We start from the raw sequence: 17334 nt of genomic DNA on the forward strand, positions 1-17334 counted from the left end.
GGGGTGGGGGAGAAGACTTTGCCAATGGCCACCCATCGTTCAGTCTTTGTTAGGACTGAAATAACACGAGGCTGGCTCACTGTGAGTCTGTGAGGATGGCAGAGTGGAATGCTATGGGATTCCAACTGAGCATCTAATGTCTTCATTTCTCAGGCCTCTTCTAAAAGAAGTCTGGCAGGAAGAGTAGGGTGTATATATAGATAGTTCAAGTCCAAGAGGAAATCACACCCTAGTAATGAGCAGAAACACACTTTTGTTGCAATGATGTGCTTTTACAGCCATGGAAGAACTAATAGAGCTGTGGCGACTTCACACTTGCTAAAGTAAGGCAAAAGGAGGAAAACACACACACACACACACACACACACACACACACACACACACACACACTCAGTCACCATGAAATCCCCTAGAGGGCCACTACTAGGTTCAGGCAAGAGTGCAGCTGACAGATAAAGTAATGACATATAGCTTTAAGACAACACTGGAATGACTAGAATTTTAAAGCTATCACCCCCCACTTTTTTCCCTCTCCCTAACACTTTTAAAGCTCCTAAAGAATATGAAAGTAAAACAGAACAGATGAAAACAATTAAATGTGACCATTTCTCTTCATTTGGCTGTGTGGCAGTCAGTTTAGGAACTTACTGGATTAGCCCTTTGGGGATACCTCATCCTATATATGCCTGTTTATGCCAATTCCGATAGATTTCCTGCACAGAATTTTACTGTATTATTATCTGAAATATACTTAAAGGATCTGTACCTGTAAAACATGAGAGGTGCCACTGGAAATGGTATCAAACCACCATTTTGGAACACTCTAGGTTTCCACTGATGAGCACAATCCACTCTCCTTTGGAAAATTCAAACCCATTGTATTGGAAAATGCAGTGGATGTTGATGTCTCAGCATGCTATAGCTCCCAGAAAAGAGAAAAGTGTGTGTGGTGGGGAGTAGTAGGTGAGAGAAGGGATTTTTGGCTCTGTTACATCATTTCCACCCAGAGAATGTTTACATGACCCAGTGCACAAAGTTTAAATATATGTCACAGTTCTAAGTGGTAACTCTGAACTGGCTTGCTAAATCAAGGGCAGTCAGAGCATTCTAAACAATGCACTGGGATATTGTGGGACTTTCATGGCCTGTCAGCTGCTTTAGACATCTGCCCAACTCCATAAATTGTCTGCAGAGAAATGGGTTATTTTCTTGTTTGTTTGGGCTTGAGGAGAGTAAATATCAGCTGGTTATTAGCCCTGTGTGTTACTCGAGGCCAGATAAGCACAAAGGAGAATTACAACTTCTAAAGCCAACTTATAATGGCTGGGAGTTTGGCCTGTCACCACTCTGCTCTTGATGACCCCTTTCAACTATATAAAACAATAATTTGAAGATGCTTGTTAGCAGTTTCATATACAAATTGTGACATGCCATTCACATCATATTTGCTATGCCACTTCTCTCACCAAAAACATTTTTTGCTTTTCTCTTATCTAGGCACAGAAGGCTCTTTGTGGGGGGCTTGACCTGGCCTACATGTAGAGAAAATAGCCAGGGAAGCCAAGCATTAACCTACCCTATAATTACAGGGGTGTCCTCCCTATGCCTGGAATATCTGGCTTCCTTTCAAGCCTGAATCTGATTAGAGTACATCCTCAGAACTCTAGTGCTCCAGTCATCTCCCATCTGAATATTCCTCCAAATCTTTTCTTCATTGGCTATTTTCCAAGTGTCCTTGTTAAGGCTATTTATATTCTTGTGGAAAAAAAATTGATGGTTTGGCAGAACTGAGTAGCGCTATCAGACCTGGCTCAGGCCTGATCACACCATCCTTGGGCTAAACTTAGTGTGTGTAGTGCTGTTCCTTTTTCTTCACAAGTGGCTGGCTTATAGGGATACTGGGAGCACATTCAGGCCAGAGCTGGGAATGAGGTGGTGAAGACTGATAGCAAAGTTTCATCTTCTGCTTATCTGACTTTCAGGCTCTTGTAATGATAAGATGCTATATGAAATCATCAAAAGGAGGACTGGGTTCAGAAAATACACAATAGACCAAAATACAAGCTTCACGATGTTTATATTAGTGAAGATTTCATTTAGCTATAAAAGTTGTTCAAAAACAACAAGAATGCACTAATTAGAATCTTCTTAAAATTCATTAGAACATATAAAAATATAAAGTATCAGCCCAAATTGTAGGGTACCCATGATTCTGTCTCTGATATTGGCATGCAGGGATGCTTTTTTGGGAGAATATGGCAGCTTCCTTCCATTACATTAATTTCACAAGTTTAGAGGTTTATAATGCATAGTACACTGGGTTATGAGTCAAGAATTCATGGGTTTAATACCTACCTCACATATACTAGCCATCTGATCCCAGGTAATTCACTAAACATTTCTGTGTATTATTATTCTCATCTGTAAAATGAGGTAATAGAACCTAATGGCCTCCAAGGTTCATTACAACTTTAAACCTACAATTTTATGAACATTTTATTACAAACCCATTAACTCATCCATCTAGTTATTTACTCACTCAACAAAATTTTTAAGCACTTGATATGTGTGATGTCACAAAATTCCAGAATCACTGAATGTGAAACCTGAAAGAGATGAAGTTAGTCAAAGTTATACACATAAGGAATCCTGACATGATTGATGATTGCCTAGACTCTTCTTGAAGTCCTCCAAGGAAAGGGAACTCACTGTTTGTCAAGGCATACAATTCCACTTTTAGAAAGATTTTTTTTTTAATGCTTTATCCTGACATTGAATTTAATTTATTTTCTTTGGAACTACCACAAATTACTCCTGGTTCTTCCTTCTGGGACTAAAGAGAAAAAATTGAGTGACTATCTCAAAGTCTTTCAAACCTTAAAGATGGTGATTCTTTTCCCTCAGGTCTTCTCTAAGAGAAACATTCCTTCATCTGATCTTCATATAACAAAATCAAGGCCCTTCACCAATCTGGTTGTCCTCTTTTGGATTTTCTCTAGCTTATCAAAAGTCCTTAGTAAAGTAGGTTACCTAGAACTGAATGGAATTATCCAAATGAAGCTTGATGCAGGTAGAATAAGGTGAGAATCTCACCTTCCTATGCCTGAAAGCTATTCTCCTCTTGGTGCAGCCCAGAATCATATTAGCTTTTTTCACTGCTGTATATACTCCTGACTCATATTGAGTTTGATCATGTCTTATTTAGTCAGCTAGGTGGCTGTATTGATGATGCATTTTTGCTTATCGTTAATGTAATTTTTGCTTCTTAATGGGAAGATCTTTCCCACCCATTAACAGGCCCATGTGACCTGCTTAAGTCACATGGAAACCTGAGTCACATAAGCCAAGTCACATGGAACCAGAAGGATGGAGCAGGAAAGGTGGAACAGGAAGAGGCAGGGCTAGAGCAGAGTTGAGAGGAAGTTGGTCAGAGTAGTTGGAATTGATGGGAAGAGAGAAAGCAGGCAGCTGGCTAGCATGAGTGGGAGAGTTTGTGATTTTGTTTGAGGGAGCTGGTTTATGGGAAGCCTCACAGAGGAAAGGCCTGGAGATGGTGATGCCCTCTGCATTGTTATTGTGTATAGATTTCTTTGTTACTACAATGGATTTGTTTTTTCTGGTACTGGGATTTGGCTTACTGGTGTCTAAATAAATGTTTCGGTTCTGTCATCCATGGGGAGAGTCTGTTGCATTTTGTGACTCAGAATTGCGCTGGAATATTCATGGCCACCATAGGCGCTGTGAATATCGCATTGGAGCTACAATGGCACAGTGAATAGCACGGGGCGTGGAAGCAGGAAGTCTTACCTTTGTTAGGTCAAATCAGACCTTGGACACTTACTAGCTGTGTGACCTGGACAAGTCATTAATCCCATTTGCCTCAGCTCTTCATCCATAAAATAAGCTGGAGAAAAATGGCAAACTACTCCACGATCTTTGTTACAAAAACCCAAAAGGGAGTCATGAAGAATTGAATATCACTGCACAGCTTGATCTTAATAATCTTATCTACCCTCCTAAACTATGATTTTTTTAAAAAAAATATTCTCTTTCTGAATCCTAAAGAGATTTTTAAAAGGGAAGGGGAGGGGGTGGAGAGGTCCAATCTGTACAAAAAATACTTACAGCAGCTCTTTTTGCAGTGGCAAAGAATTGGAAATTGAGGGGATGCCCATTAATTGCAGAATGGCTGAATATGTTGTGGTATGTGATTGTGGAAGAATAATATTGTCCTGTAAGAAATGACAAGTAGAATTATTTTAGAAAAACCTGGAAAGACCTATATGAACTCATGCAAAGTGAAGTGAGCAGAACCAGTAGAAGCTGTACACATTAACAGCAATATTGTAAGGATAATCAACTGTGAAAGACTTAGCAACTCTGATCAAGACAGTGATTCAAGACAACTCCAAAAGACCTATGATGAAAAATGCTATTTACCTCCAGAGAGAACTAATGAACTCTGAATGCAGACTGAAGCACACTTTATTTTAACTTTCTTGAATTTTCTCCTTTTTTTTTGTCTTGTGTTTTCAACTGCAACATGACTACTTATGGAAATACGTTTTGCATGACTTCACATGTATAAATGATCTCAAATTGCTTGCCTTCTCAAGGAGGAAGGAGGGCTAGAAGAGAGAGAGAGAATTTGGAACTCAAAAACTTTTTAAATGATTATTTTAAAAATTACATGTAATTGAGAAATATTTGACAAAATAAAAATACATTTTAAAAAACTTTCTTCCCTTTCTCACACATAGCTAGATATTTCATGAATGTTGAAAGGGGAAATATCAGGTTTTGGGCTTGTTTTCTAGAAGTCAACTCTCATTTCTATTCTATAGTTAGCATTTATTAAGAATACAAACTCAAGCAAGCTTATTCAGGTATGAAACAATATTACATATGGGAGTACATATAATAAGGATTGAGGAACATGAAAAATGTAGTCTTTTCTTTCATTGTACTGAATGTTATATAATGGAATTCTCAGAAGTGACATTACTAAATCACTAATCTTCTTCATGAGGATGGGCTAGATCAAAGGGAAGTAGTTGATGGATGGGTGATAGCTAAAATTACAGAAACTTGTAAAGAAAGATTCAGTTATCAAAGAGTAAAAAGAACAAGTCCAAGCTTGCAAACAGGCACTGAAGTTACTTATTGAATTATTTGGAAAAATAAGACATACTCTTCAAAGAGCACCATAAATCATTAATGGTGAACACAAATTTGAAGACATGGAAAAAATGCTCATAACATGACTACATATGTGACATTGGGCAAATCATTTAAATTCCCTGGGCTTCTCTCTTCTCATCTGTATAATGAGAAACTTGGACTAGATGACCTCAGAGACCCCTTTTAGCACTAGTTCATGATCCTATGATGACAGTACCAGCAGGCGAGTGAACGTGTTCAAAACTTCTATTCAAAACCGAGCCAACAGTATTGAAATGGTCTATAAAAACAGACCAAACTGAAGGCTGGCTCTAAATATATGTAAACAGCAAGAGGACTTGATGTGATAATATTAATATCAGAAATATTTTACAACAAACTATTCCCTCTAAATATCATGTAAGATACTTAGCAGAATGTCCAATAAAAAATAGAAGGTTTATATTCCCATTTTAACAAAGAATGTTGTACAGAGCCTTATCTTGGATGGTATTGATCTGTGTAGACTGAATTATTGTAAACCTAAGAAGTATTTTTTTAAATGTAGTACTTCATAGTGGTTTGTGGGCCAGGACAGGACTTAAGAAGGACTGGGTTCATGCCTCTGAAAAAAAGTAGTGATGTGACTATGGGCATGACCCTTAATCTTTCAGAGGTTTTGACAACTTAGACTATAAGTTTGAGACCAATCTGCATCAATGAAGGATGTTTCTACTTTGTAAGTCTCCTACTTTGATGAAATCCCAGCTGGACAGATGTTTGTGAATAGGTAAAATGTCATTAGAAGACACAACAACTCCATTTTTACAACATTTTATAGAAAGTAATTGGACAAACAGTTTCTAACACAATAAAGTCTATGTAAAACCAATGATGGTATATTAAGACGTCACTATCTGAAATCCACATGCCACACAAAAAGAAATGAATACAAACATTTGAAAAGCAATGTTAATGACATAGTAGGTATCTGTCATTTCCATCTTTAAAGTCAGAAAAACCTGGATTTAAGTCCTTCCTCTGACACCTACTAGCACTGTTATCACTAGTAGATAGTTTAACTACCCAATACCCAGGCAACTTTCTGTGACCAGGAGTTACAAACAAGCTACTCGTCTTTAGCAGTGTAGAAGGAATTTCCACATGGGAAAGATTTTTTTCCATATAAAATAAATCACAGGCCTGCCCATGAAAATACAAAATATATTTTTCATGAGCATTATATGAAGTCAAAAATTCCACATGAGGATATGTGATTTTATAATTTGCCTATTTGTTTGATATACAACACAATAAATATTATAAGGTAATAAAAATTACAGGTAGGCCTTGCCAACCTAGAATCTTTGGGGTATGAGTTATTCACGTAAGAGTCTTCAAGATAACTGAATTAACTTAGGTTTGATTTTAACTCTCTTAAAATATTAAAAATTCCCTAAAATATTAGTCGCTTTTTAGGTTTCTTAAACACAGTTTGATAAACGTAACGTAACCCTTGTTGAATGATTCAGGGCCAGCCTTATGAAGATTAATTACTGTGCTGGACTGAATAATAATTCACAGGAGCTCACATTTGCAAAGCATTTTATAATCTATAAATATAGACTATAGGCCAAGTAATAACAATCTTGTGAGATTTAAAGTACCAGTTTATTCCCATTTTACAGGAAAGAAACTGACACTTAGGGTGGTTGAATGATTTGCTCAAGGTTACAGCTACTGAATAACAGATCCAGGGTTCAAACAGAGTTCTTTTAACTCTGAAACCATTGTTCTTCCCATTTTTGCCACACCACTGAAGATTTAATATTAGATCCAGTTATGCATGTAAGCAGTACATAATATAGTATACAATGAAACAGTAACTCTAGACCAGAGGCATCAAATTATGCGGCAAATAATGACATGCAACCCTCTCAAGTATAGCCCAAGATTAATATGTAATTAATTAATGTGTTCTTAATTAATGTGTAATTAATTTCCCCTCAGCTCTGCTCTAGCTCCACCTCTTCCTATTCCACCCTTCCTGTTCCACCCATTCAGCAAATTCCTCCTGCCACCACAGGCTCCATGTGACTCAGGCTTCCATGTGACCCAGGCAGTTCACGGGCCTATTAATGAATGGGAAAGATCTTCCCATTTAAATTACTATTGTATTCTTTAAATTACTATTACAATCCATGGTGATGATCTGATCTGCATTAGTAAAGAAGGATCCCTACATCAGTAAAAATCATATCCTCCCCCACCAAAAAAAAATGTCCCTGATGTCAACCTGATTTTGGGTCATGAACTTCATTAATGAGTTGAGAACAGGTTTTCTTTCAGATGCTCACATAGAAGACATTTGCAACTCATCCATGTTACTACATAGTGTGCTATGTGAAGAAGTGGGCTTGGTACTCCAAAAGATGAAGTCAAGAAGAACCACTGGATATCCACAAGTATCTAGTTATGGAAAAGGAAAATGAAACAAAGTTCAGTTCAGGCCTTTAATATCAGAATAACGTTTTATTTGGAACAGCTTAGTTCTTAAAGCTGAAAATAAAAATGCTTTCTTAAGTCTTTAGATGTTTCATAAGTAGATGGAGTGGGGTGATAGCTCAGATAATTGACTATGTATAATGAGTGCTCTTAAGAATTAAACCTGTGTATGTTTCAAGTTCCCAACAGTCCTCCACATTCATCAAGAACCAAAGGACAACAATACACTTGAACCTAGGCAGATAATATTACCTGCAACCACACAGTTTGTAGGAAAACTAGAGGGTGGGGGGCATGGAACAGACCAATCAAAATATGAAACTATGATTCTAATACTTTCAATCATGTTCCTTTATAAGGACAAAAATAATCCCTAATTAAAATAAAGTTTATATTCTTGTAGAGAAAATACTCTATTCTCTATATGATTGCAGCAGTAACTAATCAGTTACAAATTGTGTTGTTGTTGTTGTTATTTTTTCAAAAATCTAACTGCACTTAGCTGAGAAGAAAGCTATGCATGAAGAGTACTTCTTAATATGAACTCCAACTGAATGCTATCTGGTGTGCTGAGTGCTTTATAAGGACTATGTAGACAGAATGAGCGGGTAAAGAGAGAGAGAATTGCCAGGTGTGAGTGCTTGCTTTTGGTTTTCAAAGAATTTAGAATTTATGAGCCAGTGATAAGTTTTATTGAAAGTGAAATAGGGGCAAGGGAAGTATTTAAAGTTTAATTTTAGGATGCATCAATCTCTGCCATTACACAAAAAAAGTTCTGTTACTAGTATTTTTCAGTCTTTTCACTCTTCTCTACCTTCTTAGAGGAGGCAATAAGGCTTAATGAAGAAGTATTATGGCAAAATGGAGAGAAATGGAAGTGAATCTTCAATCTACTACTTACTAGCCATGGGATCTTGAGAAAATCCTTTAACTTCCCTGGGCCTCAATTTTCTTTATTTAATGAGAGAGTTGGACTAAATTATTTCTAATGTCCCTCATAGCTATAAAAATCTTATGATTTTCCCTCCTTAACTACCCTATACTTAGTCACTATGTATGTATATATATATATATATATATGTGTGTGTATATATATATATATATATGTGTGTATGTGTATATATATATATATATATATATATATATATATATATATAATATATATTCATTCATTTACATGTACAGAGAGAGAGAGAGCACTTGATTAGAATACAGAGTCAATGGGCCACAGTCTTCCTCCTCTCCAAATCTGATTCATTAATCTCCTCCAAAACATGCTCAAGCAATGGATATTCTGCTTTTCCTTGAAGAACTGCTTAGGTGGAAATTCACTGCTTCTTGGGAGAGTTCAATTAATTTTTGTCTTAACTTCTATTTTGCATAAAAATTTCTCTTTGTAACAAGACTCATTCAACCTGGCTTTTCCCTCAAAGACATACAGAATAAGTCTAATTACTGTTCCATATGATGGTCTTTCATATATTTGAAAACAAATATGGCCCCATCACTACCCAACTATTCCCCTTAGTTGCCTCTTCTATGAGTGAAATGTTTCCTGTTACTTTCCCTACTATCATAGGTGTCATTGTGAGTCCTTTTGCCATTCTGATCACCTTCCTCTGGGCACAATTAAACAAGTAAACATTCCCCTTAAAATGTAGCATTGATACCTTAACAAAATATACCAGGTACTTCCTGAACAGGGCAGAATTCGCAAGAACTAATCACCTGCCTCATTCTAGTTATCGTTCTTCTCTTTATGTAGCCTAACATCCATTAGATTTTTTGGTTTCAGTGTCACACTGTTGACTCCTATTGAGCTTATAGTCAACTAAGCCCTGCAAATCTTTTTTCAAATTAACTGCTGTCTAGCCATGTCTCCATATTCTTTTCATCATTTGTTACTTTTGGAACCCAAAGAGATATTCTCGGATTTATTTCCAACCACCTCCTGCTACGTTTTTCCAATTGATCTTTCTAAGCATTATGTCACTACATGAGACATGGAATGATATGTGACTGTTTATCAGAGCCCAGAGCTTTGGTAGTAGTAATAAAAACATAATGGCTCCCACTTCCCTCTGTGCCAATAGTTGTCCTTCATAAATCTAGCCTGAAAAAAGTTTCTAGGCCTGCATTCCTCAAATTCAACTCAACAAACATCCATTTTGTACAGAGCATTGTGCCAGATGCTTGAAGAGATACAAATACATGTTCTCTCATCTAGTAAGGAAGCTGCATCACGTATGCATATAATGACTGTACAAAATAGAATATGGCAACTACATAAAGAGATTTTTAAAATGTTTTGTAATGCATGAGAAAGAAATGATGATTATTTATGGAGGAGGCAGTGTGGGACAGAGGAAAGAGTTCTGATTTTGGAGGCAGAGGTTCTAGATTGAAATTCAGCCTCTGCCTGCCACTTACAACCTATGTGATCATAAGCTAATGGCTTAACTTCTCCAGAACTCAGTTTCCTCATTTAGGAAAGCAGAAGGTAAAAGATTACAGGACTTCTGAGGTCATTTTTTGCTTTAAATCTGTGATCTTTGATTTGGGAGCAAAAGAGATTTTATGGATGCAACTGAGTGGCATGTGAGTAGTGTCTTGAAGAATGGAAAGGATTTTATCAGGTAAAGGTTGGGAGGAGGAACTTCTAGGCAAAGAGAATGGTATGAGCAAAGGCACTGAAGTGGGAAATGGTAAAAAAAAAAAAATACACTGGAGACAACGAGGTGCACAGCTTTGCTAGAGTACTGAGCTTAGTGCCAGAAGCTATATGAGAACTCTGGAAACATGGCTTGTAGAACATCATAGAAGCAAGGTAAAAGTGTCTGTATTTTATTTCTTAAGTAACAGGCAACTATTTGGGGGTTTGAACAAAGAAATAATGTGACAAATGTGTACAAAAGGAAAAATCTGAAGAATGGATTGGAGGAAGGAAAGATTGAAATTAAGAAGATCAATATGGAGACTCGCAATTGGTAGATGGTAATGAGGGACCTGAACTAGAGCGATAGCAATAGGAGCAGAAAGGAGGGATGGGAACATGAACATTTATAGAAATATGATATCTGCAACCTGCTTGTATCTGTGAAGTGAAGGAAAGAAAAAATAGATAAAGAGGTTCAGAAAAGGATCTAACCCTAAACTATAAGGGAGAAAGGAAAGAAACAAGCATCTCTTGAGTACCTACAGTATGGCAGGCACTGTGCTAAGCTCTTTACACAATATTACCTCACTTGATCTCCACAAAAACCCTGAAAGATAGGTGCTATTATTCCATTTTGAAGTTAAGGAAACTGAGGGGAAAAGAAGGTTAAATAACTATTAAATGTCTGAGGCTAGGTTCAAAGCAGCAGTCTAAAAAGATTATAAAAGCTCTTCCTCAGTTTGCCAAGCCCTATAAAGCTTCAGTTAAGTGGTACTTGGCAATTTAGGAGTAAGAACCAAGGATGTATAAGAGTGGAGGAGTCAGTGATATGGGAGGAGTTCACTTTGGGGCAAAGATTCTTTGGAAGCTTTCCCAACGTGCTATCTTTCATTGATCCCAACTAATAGGTTTTAACTATTTCTTGTCTACAGCTAATTCAGTCACCCCTAATCCTCCAGAAAATTTAGTCCCCTTGGCTATCATTGTTAAGGAAATATTTTCAATAGTTCAAGTTTTCCAAACCAGTAAAAAAAAAAAATGCTGATTACTAGCACTGATTCATGGACTGGCAAATTACTTATGGTATCATTTACAGACATACTGAAGCTAGATGAAAGAGTAAATGGTTTGGGAAATATGTTTATTTGTTTTGTGGATACACAGAGTTCTAATACAAAAGACCAGATGTATGGATAAACGAAAAAGTTTTATTATAATTTTACTTTGAAATAAAATTTTTCATCCTATCTTATTTTCTTTGCTTTATGGATTAAAAAAAAAAACACACCAAAAAACAAAAAAACATGTACTGCTTCAAATCGAAGCACCTTAGTTCTTTGAAGTAGTCCTAAATTCCAGGCCTTATTTTGCTAAGTACTTTGGAAATATGATTTGCAATGGATGTGTCCAGAAGACAATTCAAGATATTGGTCTGGAGCAGTGTATACAAATGTGAGCTCTATGTGTACATGTGTTTGGTAAATTTCTGTTTAGGGATGATAATCCTCAAAGTAGATACATTTCTCCAATGGAGATTGTGTATGGAAGAAAGGAGAGATGGAAAGGACTTTTTATTAATGGGGCTGGTTTGTGAACATTTAAAGATATGTGGTAATCACTTATGTGATAACATTGTGAACACTGAGAAAAGGTCACATCAGACAAATATTTCTTTTTTCGAGGATGAGGGAAACAGACACTTATAAGATTTCAACAGATATTTGACAATAACAATATAACTTATACCTATATAGAATTCAAAACAACTTATGAGGCAATCCTACATGTATTGTTCTTTGTCTGCTTTTTAATCAGATCTATGATTTCTTAAGTTTAAGGAGAAGCCAGAGGTGAAATTTATCTACCAACGTGAAATGGCACCTTTTCTGAAATTTAGAGATTTGATTGGGGTCACTGAGAATAAAGGACTCACAAAGGCTAATTCAGACAGCATGTCTCAGAGATAGAATTTGAATTCATGTCCTTCTGACAGGGAGCCTTCCCAGAGGCAGCTGGGTGGCACTATGGATAGAGCATGAAGCCTGAATTCAAGACCAGATTTCAAAACTAGCTTCAAAACCTTTCTAGCTATGTGACCCTGGGTTAGCCACTTAACATTGCCTCAATTTACACAAGTGCAAAATGGAAACAACACTAACACCTATCTTCCAGGGTTGCTTCAAAAATCAAATATGATAATATTTGTAAAGTGCTTAGCATATGGCCTAGTCTATAGCGAGTGCTTGACAAATGCTTGTTTCTTAGCATCCTGATCCTGAGGTCAGTTCTCTATCTACCACATCTTTCACAGGTATTATCACTTCTGCTTTATACATGAACAAACTCAGACTCAGAGGTTAAGTAGTTTAGCCATAATTACATAGAATTTGAACACAGGATATATCCTGCTTCTTATCTAAAATTCTTTTTGCTGTTATTGTGGATAAGACAAAGAGATAGAAGGTCTAGTTGATGGTACACACATGTGGATTTTGAAACAGTTTAATGAATGGATGCACAGAGTGATGATTAGGGGACCAACGGAGGCAGGTCTCTAGTAGAGTTCTAGGAAACTTTCCTTAGACATATACTGTTCCATATTTTTATCAATAACTGAGATAAAGCATAGATGATGTAATTATAATGTTATCTTCACATAACATAAAGCTAGGAAGAATAAATAACATTTTAGATGACCTAATCAAGATCACCCCAAATTTTGTCAGATTACAGCAATGTACCATATCACACAATATACAATTTAATGGAGATAAAGGTAAAATCTTTTCTTTGAATTTAAAAAAAAATCTGCTGCATGGGAACTGGGTGGGGAAGGTTTGGCAAGACTACAGGGGGGGAAAGTCTGGAAATTTCAGTGAAATATAATCTCAACATAACTTAAACATGTGAAATCAAAGACAAAACAGCTAATATCAGTTTAGATTGCACTGATCGGGTCACATTATACAGAACAAGGAAGGTAAGAGTTCTACCGTATTCTCCCCTGAATTACATTATATTTGGTTAATTATATTAATTATATTTGGTTCTGGATGCTAGTTATGAAGAAAAAGAATAGCAAGGTAGAAAAACTGGAGGCCATTACATATGAAGGTGAACTGAAGGAATTAAAATGTTTAGTCTGAAGAAGAAAAAAACTTATGAGAAACATGGCTTCTATCTTCATATACTTGAAGGGCTCATTAATTTCAGCTCAACATAAGGAGATCCTAACACCTAGAACTAACCCAAAGTAGAATTTCCAGCTTTATCAGGTAATCAGTTCCCCATCACCAGTGACTTTTAATAGGATATTGTGTAACAGTTGTTGCTGTGTGCATCCTTCATTACCATCAGAGAAATGATGACATGACTTGCACTTGACTTTGTTTTGAGTGAGGGAGGGCTATGCAGGTCACCAGCCTCACTTCTCTTCCAGAGCCATCTTGGACCTACTACCATAACATTTGTTGAAGATATGATAGAAGAAATTCCTGTTCAGCTGTGGATGGGTTATACTAAATAATCTTTGAGGATACCTCCAACTCTGAGATCTTGTCATTTTCCAGCCAATCCCACAACTACGGAATGTTTATCCACATTGATGTGTACAAAAGAGGTAGAGGAACCAGTATAGAGACAGAGAAGAGGTAGTTAGAAAGATAGGAGGTATACCAAGAGAATATGTCAATAAGCCAAGGAAAGAGAAGAGATCAAAAGGAAGAGATGATCATTAATATCAAATGTTACAAAAAGGTCAAGACTAATGGCAATAAGGTAATGGTTTACCTTTTAATACAGAAGTTTCACTTGAGTGGGAAGGATGGGAGTTATATTTCTCAGGTTTTTTTTTAAAAATTAGTTTAATTATATAGGATTTGAACATAGCACATTGAGTGAATACTACTCCTTCAAAAAGTATGGGAACAATAGGGAAGTGATATGGGACAATAATGTAAGAGGTCCACAGTTTTGAGAATTCTTTTGGGGTTTTTTTGATACTGGGGGAGCTGAATATGCTATTAGGCAAATGAAAAGGAGGTAGTAAAGAGGAAAGGTTTGAAGATGCTTTAATGAAAGAGAATAACTGATGCCGCCAGGCCATGAAGGAATTGGGAGAAGAAATCAAGAGTTAAGCTCTTAGCAATGAATAAGGGATTGAAAGATATTTTAGTCTTGAGAGGGAATAGGGCTGCTTCTTTTGAGAGAGGAAGAAATTGGCAAAGGTTACATGGGGGAAAGCAATTGAGATCTCTCTGTTTGTAATGGCCTTGATTGCAGTAAAATATCACACAAGGGAAAAAGGAAAAGGAGAAGGGAAACAAGCATTTATATAGCACCTACGATGTGCTGGGTCCTGAGCTAAGTGTACATGAGGTCATAGGCTGTGAATGTAGTGGGCACAAGTAGATTTAAGAGCTTGATAAGACAGGAAAGCATTTCTAGCAACTGGTGCAACTCATTTTCTCTTGTAAACTTTGTTCACTACTTTCACCTCTTAATCTTTATTCTTCTACTTTCTTTATTACTTTTCTAATTATATCTTGGACTGGCCAGTTGACTCCACAGCCAGTAGGGAACTTCATCCATAGTATTCAGGGAAAAGCAGACTTGACCTATTACCTTATCTCTTTTTATTTTATTTTAATTTTTTCTCTTTCCTTCCCTTCCCATCTCACCCTAGAGAACGCCACTATTTGACACCGATTTATAAATATTTGTAAAACCATATTATGCATATGTCTGTTTTTTCAGTTCTTTCTACTACCTTCTTGATAAACATCTTCTGGCAACACCTACAGTCAGATCAAAGAATTTTTAAAGTTTTTTTTGCTTGTTTGTTTTTAAATGTTTCCTCTCAATTTAAATAGAAGGGCCTTTTTCTTGGAAGGCAGAAAGGTTTTTTAATCCAGTCCCTTCATTTCATAGATGGAGAAATGGAAACCCAGAGAAAAGACACCTACTTAAGTCACACAGCTGGTGACTGATGGACTAGCACTTGAACTCAGGTCTGGTAAGGTCTTTCTAGTGGGATTTTTTTTTTCCCATTGCAACACACTCTCACTCTTCCCATTGCCGCACACATGCTTCTTGTCCTTGAGTTTTTCTTACAGCATATATACAAACAGGCTCTCAAAAATACAAACACCATATCAGAAAATGATCTTTTTGTATTATGAAATAGATTTCAAGAACATTGATTTGAAAAGAGCAGGATAAGGTCTTTAAAGAATTGATATTTTTTATCCTTTTTAGCAATTCAAACCAAATTTGGAGAATCAGAAGAAATCAAAACTAAGCAAATATCAGTCTGTGTGAATGCTAATTCTGAGTATATGAGCTTGTATGCTTTTCTACAAAGCAAATATTAGAAATATCCCAATGCACAATATGTTGCCCTAGAGATACTGAAAAGATAGTCCTAAATGATCAACAGTCACATTTATGTATTTGTTTGTTCCTCTGCTCATTCATTCTCTTAGTTATTCCTTTTCTTATCTGTTTGCTTGGTTATCTTTTCATTCATTTGTTTATTTAATCATTAATTCATTTACATGTTTATTTGTTTGTTATTGAAGAACAGGTCTCCCAATCTCAAAAGGGCCAAAAGGATAATCATCACTTAGAAATAGACACCATCACTGATCACCGATAACCCCAGAAATTTGACACAGTCCTTTTCTGACTTGGGCCATTTCCCGGTCAGCATGCTAGCTCTATGCTTCTGGAGGTTCACTGCATTGGTGCCAGAATTAAAATGGTTAGTAGATTGGCTTTAACCTTCCTTTAGCTCAGAACTCCTGAACTCAGGCCATCCAGCTGCCTCCAGTAGCAAGGAATGTATTCGTGTACCAACAAATCTAGCTGAACAGCCACATCTGAGGGAAATGTTACAGGAGATAATCTGTGTGCCACAACACTGCATTCAAGGGCATGAGAATATTTGAACTATGCTCATACTAAAGATCCTAGGCAAAGACCATGTAGAAGTCCTTTCACAAGGGAAACACAATCAGAATAAAGTAATGAGCTTTTTTTAATATGATGAATAAAAAGAACTAATATTATGCTAATATTTACAGTTATCCCTTCCAAATCACCACTTTCCCCTTTACAGTTTCAATATATCATGGGTTAGCACAAAAAAATTAAATGGGAATTTGTGGGAGCCACAGATGACATGAGAAGGCTAGTAGATGACACAGAAAAGGTTTAGAAACTCAGAAATGCATAAGATATATGTATAGTGTTGTACAATATAAATATATTTTTATCTTTTAATACCATAATAATTCAGACTTCTTCTCTGGTACAAAGAGAGGGCCAAAAGATTTTATGTGGCTTTTTCTAGATCTCCAGGGTACCATGCTCTTTACCCTTGAGATGTGGAAGGGATGACTGTAAATTTCATTTTAAGGGTTGCAAAACACTTTACAAATATCTCATTTGGTTCTAGTAACAACCCTATAGGTTAGATATTGTTACTATCTCTAACTTCCAGATAAGGAAACTGAGGCTGAAAGAGGTTAAGTGACTTGCCCAGAGCCAAAAAGTTGCTATCAAAGTCAGTATTGAAAATCCAGTCTTCCAGATTCTAGGTACAACACTCTACCCCCCGTTCTATAGATCTGCCTAGCAGAATACAGAGAATTTTATGTTTTGCTATTTTCCTTCTCACTCCACACATATTTACTGTTCTGTTCTTCATGTGTCTTTCATCCTACTTTCCACATCTCCCAGAATCAGGGTTGGGCACCCTGCAGCCTCGAGGCTACATGTGGTCCTATAGGTCCACAGGTGTGGCCCTTTGAATCCAAACTTCACAGAACAAATTCCCTTAATAAAAAGATTTGTTCTGTAAAACTTGGACTTAGTCAAAAGGCCACACCCAAGGATCTAGAAGGCCACATGTGCCCTCAAGGCTACAGGTTACCCACTCCTGACCCATATACTAAAGTAAAGCTTCTCATTTTCCACCAAAGAGACAATTATTTATAGCACTTTATTCTAAG

General features: G+C 36.6%; 1 long non-coding RNA gene across 1 annotated transcript in view; it reads right to left on the reverse strand.

Annotated features, from left to right (window-relative positions):
• Positions 1-2127: 2127 nt before the first annotated feature.
• LOC140523746 (uncharacterized) overlaps positions 2128-17334 on the reverse strand; it is a 38891-nt gene continuing 23684 nt past the window's right edge. The window contains exons 2-5 of the long non-coding RNA XR_011973457.1: positions 7457-7629; positions 4441-4628; positions 4126-4232; positions 2128-2606 (exon numbers count right to left, since the gene is read on the reverse strand). This is a non-coding gene — a long non-coding RNA (uncharacterized lncRNA). The remainder of the gene's footprint in view (positions 2607-4125; positions 4233-4440; positions 4629-7456; positions 7630-17334) is intronic.

This window comes from Notamacropus eugenii, chromosome 2 (assembly GCF_028372415.1).
Source record: "Notamacropus eugenii isolate mMacEug1 chromosome 2, mMacEug1.pri_v2, whole genome shotgun sequence".
Classification (NCBI taxonomy): Eukaryota; Metazoa; Chordata; class Mammalia; order Diprotodontia; family Macropodidae; genus Notamacropus; species Notamacropus eugenii.